This window comes from Neofelis nebulosa, chromosome 9 (assembly GCF_028018385.1).
Source record: "Neofelis nebulosa isolate mNeoNeb1 chromosome 9, mNeoNeb1.pri, whole genome shotgun sequence".
NCBI lineage: Eukaryota > Metazoa > Chordata > Mammalia > Carnivora > Felidae > Neofelis > Neofelis nebulosa.
This window is the reverse complement of record NC_080790.1, coordinates 87,929,628-87,939,404: the sequence shown is the minus strand read 5'-3', so window position 1 is coordinate 87,939,404 and position 9,777 is coordinate 87,929,628. Positions and strand designations below refer to the sequence as shown.

Here is a 9,777-nt window from a genome sequence, read left to right as displayed (position 1 = left end):
ACTTACCTTAATAAAACTTCCAATGTAAAGGACTTACCAGTGATGGGTCCCTATAGTCATTTATACCAAATTTTCAACTTTCAACTCATATCTCATCCTTAATGATTCTGGTATATTAAACTGTGCTATATTGGAAATGTGTGTAGAGCCAACAAAACTAGTAAAATAGTAAAAAACTGAAAGTTACACGATAATTTTATATAAAAACTCCAAAAAGTTCATTAGTAGTTGTTATAAGAAACATTTCTTCTAGGAGTGATTTCTAAGGCAATAGAAGTGAGTTTTATGAGTTTCCATAAAAACAGAACCTCTGTCTCAGAAGAAGGGATATCAATAAGAGGACCAGGCTTCTCTATTTCCAAGTTCAGTGGTTTCCCCTGTTCATAACTCAGGTTTGAATTATCTTTCATTTTAATCTCTTCCTCTTCCACTTCCAAAGGTTTGTCTGAGGCTGAAGGCTCATTATCTTCATTTTCATGCAGAAAGCTAAAATCATGTTGGGTCTATAGAAGAAATTGTTGTCCTTGATTTGTAGCCATTCCACATCACCTGTTTTCTTCTCCTTCCCTCTTTTCTGTCAGAAGAGTCCTTGTCATGCTGAGTTTCTTCATTGTATGGCATTTTATCTTAGCACTGTTTTTTTTATTGCCCTCTGTATCATCATATTCAACATTTTCTTCAGATACAATCCAGGTCCCAAGAGTGTCTTCATACTCTCCATACTATTCTTCATAGCTCTCCACTTGAAGAATGGGCCTCCCAGTGTCAGTTCCTAGAACTTTGCATTTATTTTCACATTTTGATAGAAAGTCTGAATCAATAATTCCAGACAATTCCACCAAAACCCACTGCTCTACCTCTTCTTCTTCCTCTTCCTTCTCCTCACAGCTCCTCTCATCAGTGGCCACCCTAATCCTGCACCTCTTTGGGACCTCTGAATCAGTAGCCATGCTCTCCAGGGCTACCATCTTGAGTAGAGGCCTATCTTGTGTTTTTGATCCTAGCCATTCTGAGTCAGGTGATATCTCTTTGTGGTTTGGATTTGGATTTTCCCTGATGTTGAGCACATTTTCATGTACCTGTTGGTCATCTGTATGTCTTCTTTGGAAAAATGTTTGTTCAAGTCATTTTTCACTTTTTAGTTTGTGTGTGTGTGTGTGTGTGTGTGTGTGTTTATGTGTGTTGAGTTGTGAGTTCTTTAAATATTTTCAATATTAACCTCTTATCTGATGTATCATTTGCAAATATCTTTTCCCATTCTGTTGGTTGCTTTTTCATTTTGATGATAGTTTCCTTCACCATGTAATAGTTTTCTAGCTTGATGTAGTCCCAATTCCTTATTTTTTGCTTTTGTTTCCTTTGCTTTGAGGAGACAGATCCAGAAAAATATTGCCAATACCAGTGTTTAAGAGTTTATTGTCTATATTTTCTGTGAGGAGTTTTATGGTTTCAGGTCTTACATTTAGGTCTTTAATTAACTTTGTATCTATTTTTGTATATGGTGTAAGAAAGTGGCCCCAGTGTCATTTTTTAGCATGTAGCTGTCCAGTTTTGCCAACACCATTTATTGAAGAGATGGTATTTTTCCCTTTTTTAAAAATATATATTTAAATGTTTATTTATTTATTTTGAGAGAGAGAGAGAGAGAGAGAGAGAGAGAGAGAGAGAGAGAGAAAGGCATAGAGGGGAGAGGGGAGGGGTGGAGAGAGAGAATCCTAAGCAGTCTCTGTGCTGATGTAGGGCTTGATCTCACAAAATATGATATCATGACCTGAGCCAAAATCAAGAGTTGGATGCTTAACCTACTGAGCCACCCAGATGCCCTGATCTTGTTCCTATTGTGTATTATTGCCTCGTTAGTCATGTATTAATTGATCATGTAAGTGTGGGCTTATTTCTGTGCTCTTTATTCTGTTCCATTGATCTGTATGTCTGTTTTTAGGCCAGTACCATATTGTTTTACTATTTGCTTTCTAGTATAGTTTGAAATCAGAGGATTTGATATCTCCAGCTTTGTTCTTTTTCTCAATGTTGCTTTGGTTATTTGGGATCTTTTGCGGTTCCATAGAAATTTTTGGAGTATATGTTCTGTTCTGTGAAAAATGCCATTGGTATTTTAATAAGGATTTCACTGAATATATAAGTTGCTTTGGATAGTATGGACATTTTAAGAATATTAATTCTTCCAATCTGTGAGAAGAGAATATCTTTCCATTCATTTGTGTTGTCTTCAATTTCTTTCATCAATATCTTGTAGTTTCCAGAGTAAAGGTCTTTAAGTTCCTTGGTTAAATTTATTCCTTTTCCCATTTTAGGGGTGCCTGGGTGGCTCAGTCAGTTAAACGTCCGACTTCAGCTCAGGTCATGATCTCACTGTTCATGGGTTCAAGCCCCACATGGGGCTCTGTGCTGACAGCTCAGAGCCTGGAGTCTGCTTCAGATTCTGTGTTTCCTTCTCTCTATACCCTTCCTCCACTCATGCTCTGTCTCTCTCTGGCTTGCAGAAATAAATAAACATTATAAAAATTAAAAAAAAATTGTTTCTAGGTATTTTATTCCTTTTGATCCAACTGTAAATAGAATTGTTTTTATTAATTTCTCTTTCTTATAGTTCATTATTAGTGTATAGAAACACAACTGATTTCTGCATCTCAGTTTTGTATCCTGAAACTTTACTGTATTTATTTATTCGAATAACTCCTTAGTGGAGTCTTGATGGTTTTCAATATGTAGTATCATATCATCTGCAAATAGTGACAGTTTTACTTCTTTCTTAACAATTTGAATGTCTTTTGTTTTATTTTATTTATTTATTTATTTATTTATTTATTTATTTATTCATTCATTCATTGTCTTATTGCTGTGGCTAGGACTTCCAGTACTATGTTGAAAAAAGGTGCTAAGAGTAGACATCTTTCTTTGTTCTTGATCTTGGAAAACTTTTCACCATTAGGTATGATGTCAGCTGTGTGTTTGTCTTATATAGTCTTTATTATGTTGAAGTATGTTTTCTATAAACTCACAGTGGAACTTCTTTCAAAATTGGAGTCAGTCCTCTCAAACCAGCTTCTGTCTTATCAATTAAGTTTATGTAATATTCTAAATCCTTTGTTGTCATTTCAACAATCTTCACAGCATCTTCAAGAGTAAATTCCATCTCAAGAAACCACTTTCTTTGCACATCCATAAGAAGCAGTTCCTCATCTGTTCAAGTTTTATCATGAGATTGCACCAAATCAGTCATATATTCAGGCCCCACTTCTAATTGTAGTTTTCTTGCTATTTCCACCATTTCTGAGTTATTTCCTCCACTGAAGTCTTGAACCCTAACAGTTATCCATGGGGACTAGAATCAGATTCTTGCAAACTTTTGTTATTGTTGATATTTTGACCTCTTCCCATGAATCACAAATGTTCTAAATGGCAGCTAGAATGGTGAATCCTTTCTGAAAGGTTTTCAATGGACTTTTCCTGGGTCTATCAGAGGAATCACCATCTATGGCAGCTGTATATAGACTTATAAAATATATTTCTTAAATAATAAGACTTGAAAGTCAAAATGGCTCCTTGATCCATGAACTATAGAATGGATGTTGTGTTAGCAGGCATGAAAACAACATTCATCTTGCTGTACATCTCTATCAGAGCTGTTGGGTGACCAGATGCATTGTCAATGACCAGAAACATTTTAAAAGGAATTTTTCCCCCTAAGTAGTAGGTCTCAACAGTGAGCTTAAAATATTTGGTAAACCATGTTGCAAACATATGTGCTGTCATACAGCCTTTGTTTTTCCATTTACAGATCACAGGCAGAGTATACTTCTTAAAGGCCCTAGGATTTTTGTAATGGTACATGAGCCCTTGCTTCAACTTAAGTCACCAGCTGCATTAGCCTCTAACAAGAGAGTCAGCCTGTCCTTTGAAGCTTTGAAGCCAGGCATTGACTTCTTCTCTCTAGCTTGACTTCTCTCTAGCTATGAAAGTCCTAGTCCATCTTCTTCCAATAGAAGGCTGTTTCATCTACATTAAAACTATATTGTTTAGTGTAACCACCTTTGTTCACTACCTTAGCTAAATATTCTGGATAATTTGCTCTAGTTTCTACATCAGCACTTGCTGCTTCGCCTTGCACTTTTCTGTTATGGAGGAAGCTTCTTTCCTTAAATCTTATGAACAAACCTTTGCTAGCTTCAAACTTTACTTCTTCAGCTTCCTCACTTATCTCATTCTTTAAAGAATTGAGTTGGGGTCTTGCTCTGGATTAGGCTGTGGCTTAAGGGAATGTTTTGGCTGTTTGATTTTGTATCCAGACCACTAACACTGTCTCCATATCAGCAATAAGGCTGCTTCACATTCCTATCATCAACTGCACTTATCCACTGTTCATTAGAAACACTTTTAATTTTCTTCAAGAACTTTCCCTTTGCATTTACAACTTGGCTATTTGGTGCCAGAGGCCTAGCTTTCAGCTTATCTCTGCTTTTGAATAGTCTTCCTCACTGAGCTTAATCATTTCTAGTTTTGGATTTAAAGTGAGAGTTGTGTGACTCTTCCTTTCACTTGAACACTTGGAGGCAGTTGTAAAATTATTAATTGGTCTAATGTCAATATTGTTTTGTCTCAGGGAATAGGGAGGCCTGAGGAGAGGGAGAGAGATGGCCAGTCAGTGAAGCAGTCATAACACGCATAACATTTATTGATTAAGCTCACTGCCTTATATAAGTACACTTCATGGCACCCCAAAACAATTACAATAGTAACTTTAAGCTCACTGATCACAGATCACCATAATAAATATAATCATAATGAAGAAGTTTGAAGTATTACAATAATTACCAAAATGTGACACAAAGATATTAAGGGAGCAAATGTTGTTGGAAAACTGGTACTGATAGACTTACTGAACACAAGGGTGGCACAAGCCTTGATTTGTAAGACATATAATATCTGCAAAGCTCAATAAAGCGAAGTATAAGAAAATAAAGGCTGCTGTACATGAACCTATACATGTGATAACATGGCACATGCATGAATACACACATTCACAAATAAGTACAAGTGAAAATGGGAAAATCTGAATAAGGTTAATAGATGGTATCAATGTCAATATCATTGCTGTGATATTGTAGTACTGTAGTATATGTACTACAGTTTTGCAAGATATCATTGGGGTAAATGAAAAAATGTTACATATCAGTAATATTTCTTATAACTACATATGAATGTATAGTTGTCTCAATAAAAATTTCACTTAAAAAATTTATCCTGTTTGTGTGTGTTGGAGGGGTGGGGAGAAAAGACACTCCAGATAGTAAAAACATTTGTAAATCATACGTCTGATGAAAGACTTGTGTCCAGACTATAAAGAATTGTTACATATTAGAGGTCCCAAGAGAGAAAGAGAACAAAAAGGACATATTTTATATAATTATATATAATATATAATATGTATAAAATTATATAAAATATATATAACAGAGCCAAAATTATATATATGTGTGTGTATGTGTATATATATATAATAGATTTATAATATATTATAAATATATGATAGATGTATATCCCAGCTTGCAGTCATGCAGAAAACAAAGCCAATCTTCCTCTGTCTTTTTCTCTGTTTAGGTCCTCACTGAATTGGATGATGCCTACCCATTGGGGGAGGGCCATCTGCTATATACTTAGTTCACCAGTTCAAAAGCTAATATCTTTGGAAACACCCTCACGGACATCCCTAGAAATATCTGGGCATTCTGTGGGTCAGTCAAATCGACACATATAATTAACCATTACACAACTCAACACTAAAAAAGGCAAATAACTCAATTTTGTAAATGGGCAAAGTATCCAAGGAGACATTTCCCAAAGAAGAATGACTAATGAGCATATGGAAAGATGCTCTACATAATTTGTCATTAGAGGAATGCATATTAAATGGAAGTCAAAACCTCAATGAGATACATACTTACTAGCATGGCAGCAATAAAAAAGATAACAGCAAGTGTTGAGAAGAAAGTGTAGAAACTGGTATCTCACACATTAGTGGCAGAAACATAAAATGATACAACCACTTTAGAAAATAATTTGACAAGTTTTGAAAGCTTTAAATAATAAACATAATATAAAATGCAGCAACTTCAGACAACTTAAAACAGGAATTCACACAAAAGTTTATATGTAAATATAAAGATTTATATGTAAATGTTCATATTAGCATTATTCATATTAGTCTAAAAGTAGGTACTCCAAATATCCATAAACTGGTGAATGAATAAACAATACATGGTATAACAATACAATGGAATATACTACTTAATAATAAAAGGAATGAAGTACTGATACAACCTAATACATGTATGAATCTCAAAAACATAGTAAGTGAAAGAATGCCAGACTCAAAAGACTGTATATTTGTGATTCTATGCAATGATAAGTCTTGAGTGGCAGAAAGGAAATCATTATTTGCCTGTGGCTGGTGAGCAGAGAGGGAATTAATTGCATACTGGCGTGAGGAAACTTTTTTGGGCTAAAGAAAATATTCTAAAACTCAAATGCAGTATTGTCACACAACTCTGTATATTTACCAAAAATTCACTGAATTACACTTAAAATAGGGATTTCTCTTAAATACGGAGAACAAACAGGTGGTTGCCACAGGTGAGGTGGGGGGGGGTGGAGGTGAAATCGATAAAGGGGATTAACAGTACATTTCTCCTGATGAGCACTGAGAAATGCATAGAATTGTTGAATTATTATGTTGTACAAACTAATATAACACTGCATGCTAATTATACTTGAATAAAAAAAAAGATGCATTCATGATATGTAAATTATACCTCAATAAAACTGCTATAAAATCACTGATATATGAAACATGGATGAATTCCAAAATCAGTTTGTTGAATGTAATATGCCTTCAGAGAAGAGTACAGATTAAATGAATGCAATTGCATGAAATCTGGCAGCACTGATTTGTGGTGAAACATAGAGCACTAGTTCCCTCTGTTGGGGTGGGGTAGGCGCTGGCTAGAAAAGAATGTGAAGGAATCTTCTGGTGCAATGGCGGTATTTGATATCTTGACAGCAGTTCGCTAGTTGTTTGTGTATCTAGATTTGCTAAAATTTTTTAAATGTATACTTGAGACTTAGATGTTTCATTTTGTCAACTCTACTTCAAAAAACATAAACAAATATTGATATTCATAATGAAATGCTTATGGGTGAAATATGTCTACAACTTACTTTGAAATCCAGAAAAAAATAAGATAGAATGATTGATGGATGGAAGGATGAGTAAATGTGTGAAATTTGCAAATAATCACAAGATGTTAACTACAGAATCTAGGTGATGAGACTGTGCATGTTTACTATACAGTGCTTCCCATTTATTTGTGTGTTTAAACATTCTCATGATATAATGTGGAAAAATAACACAATAGGTATTGCTCCAACTAATAGTATTTTGTCAAGGTCGTAAGCCAATTATATTTAAGACCAGTATATTCTTTAATATATTTGGTAAGTGTAGGAATCTTCCCCTTTTTATTGAGAAAGAATAACTTGTAATTTTCTACAAAATTGTTAATATCACCAGAGGTTTGTTCAGTGCTGTTACTTAAATCTAAAAAGAAGTGTTAGGATTGCCACTACATGTCTTTGTTTCTATTTCAGATTCCAAATAAACCATGGAAATAAGATGATCGTCGAGAAGCAAATGGCTTGGAGATCTACAGGATAAAATTTCAGAATCCTCTAATTGATCATAGTTTTCAGCTTTAGGGCCTGCTTGATTTACAGAATTGAAGTGAACCTGGAATGTGATATCTGGAATAAACATTTGGGTCAATTATTTAATGATTTATGGTTTGTTTTCATTAAAAGTTGTAGCCCAGTACCAAAAAATTTATTAAGGTAATTGGCTGTAATAAAAAGAGAAACATATGCTATATGGAATGTAAGAAACAAAACAGATGAACATAGGGGAAGGAAGGACAAATATGATAAAAACAAAGAAGGAGGCAAACCTTGAGAGATTCTTAAACACAGAGAACAAACTGAGGGTTGAGGAGGAGATGGGGGAAATGGGTGATGGGCATTGAGGAGGGCACTTGTTGGGATGAGCACTGGGTGCTTGGTGTAAGAGATGAATCACTAAATTCTACTCCTGAAACTATTATTACACTATATGTTAACTAACTTGGATTTACATAAAATTTAAAAAAAAGATTAACATAAAAAGAAGGAAAACATGTGATTAAACCAAAATTGTATACTTGCATTTCATGTTTAGGCTAGATACTTGAAACTTTTCCTTTTATAAATCTTTTCTAGTCTTCTTGCAAAAAAGGTAATTTTAATAAATTTCAATGCCACTTACTCTTAGGAGGATATAATTACATTTCATTCCACCCCTTTATATTTGCTTAGTTTTTTGACATAAAAACTTTTTCTGTGAAATTATCAACCAGGAAATAAAGGCTTCTGTTATACTTAATAATAATTTCTTTCTCTGCATATATATATGAAATTATATGTGTATTTTATTGTACTATATGTTACTTAAAAGGCAGAAGGCTTTTGTTTTTCAAAACTACAGTAACATTTTTCCTGCATCCCTTTGAGAAGTTTTCCATTAAATTTAAATTATGCTCTTTTAAGAGAATAGTATTATGGGTGCTTTTCATTGATTGCAAAACCTTCCATTTACAAAGAGCATAGGAACATGATATATGATGGATGGGCTGTCAAATGAATTGAATAAACTCTTGCTAAAGCAACTTCAAAATGAGTCCATGAGCTACCTGAGCACATTTGGTCTTAACCAGTTTTTGATTGCAGTAACAATACCATACCTTGACCTTGAAAAACAACACATTTCTTATTATTGCAAATATAATTTAAAACAATGCAGATTCACTCTCTATATTTCAGGTATCATCAGTAAGGATTTGGGTAACCGGTTTATAGCACTGAAGTCAATAGGGGATTATAAATGCCAAGAATATGGAGAGAAAGAAAGCTCTAATGTAAAATAAAACCAATCAAATAAAAACTCTACAATTATCATTATTCCAATAGGAGAAAAATCAATATCATGGTTTTTTCAATGAAGTTTTATTTTAAAATACTTTTAAATTCCAGAAAACCTCTGATAGTAGAGGATATATACAACACTCAATTTCTCTTACTGTTAGTATCTTACATTAGTATGGTACATTTGTCACAATTAACTAATATTGATATATTATTATTATTAACTAAAACCCATAATATATTAGACATCTTTAGTTTTTACCGAATGTCCCTTTCTGTCCAGAACCTTATTCAGGATGCCATATTATAGTGAGTCATCATGTCCCCTCATGTTTCTCCAGACTGTGGCAGTGTCTCAGATTTTCCTTATTTTTGATGGCCTCAACAGTTTTAAGGAGTGCTGGTCAGGTATTTTATAGAATGTACCTCAGTTGGGTTTGATGTTTTTCTCACAATTAAACTGTGATTATGGGCTTGGGGGATGTAGACCATTGGGGGATGTATGATATCATTCTCATCATTTCGTATCAAGCATACATGCTATCAACATAGTTTCTCACCACTGATGTTGACCTAGATCACTTGGCTGAGATAGCGTTTTTCACTTATCTCCACTGAAAAGTTACTCTCCTGTCCCCTTCCTCTTTCCATACTATACTTTCTGGAAGGAAGTTACTATGTGCAATCCACTTTTAAGGGGTAGAGACTTACACTCCACTCTTTGAGGTGGGAATATCTACATAAATT

The 9,777-nt window shown here is 34.1% G+C and overlaps 1 pseudogene; it reads right to left on the bottom strand.

Annotated features, from left to right (window-relative positions):
- Positions 1 to 221: 221 nt before the first annotated feature.
- On the bottom strand, positions 222 to 968 carry LOC131486331 (general transcription factor 3C polypeptide 6-like; annotated as a pseudogene).
- Between the last annotated feature and the right edge of the window lie 8,809 nt (positions 969 to 9,777).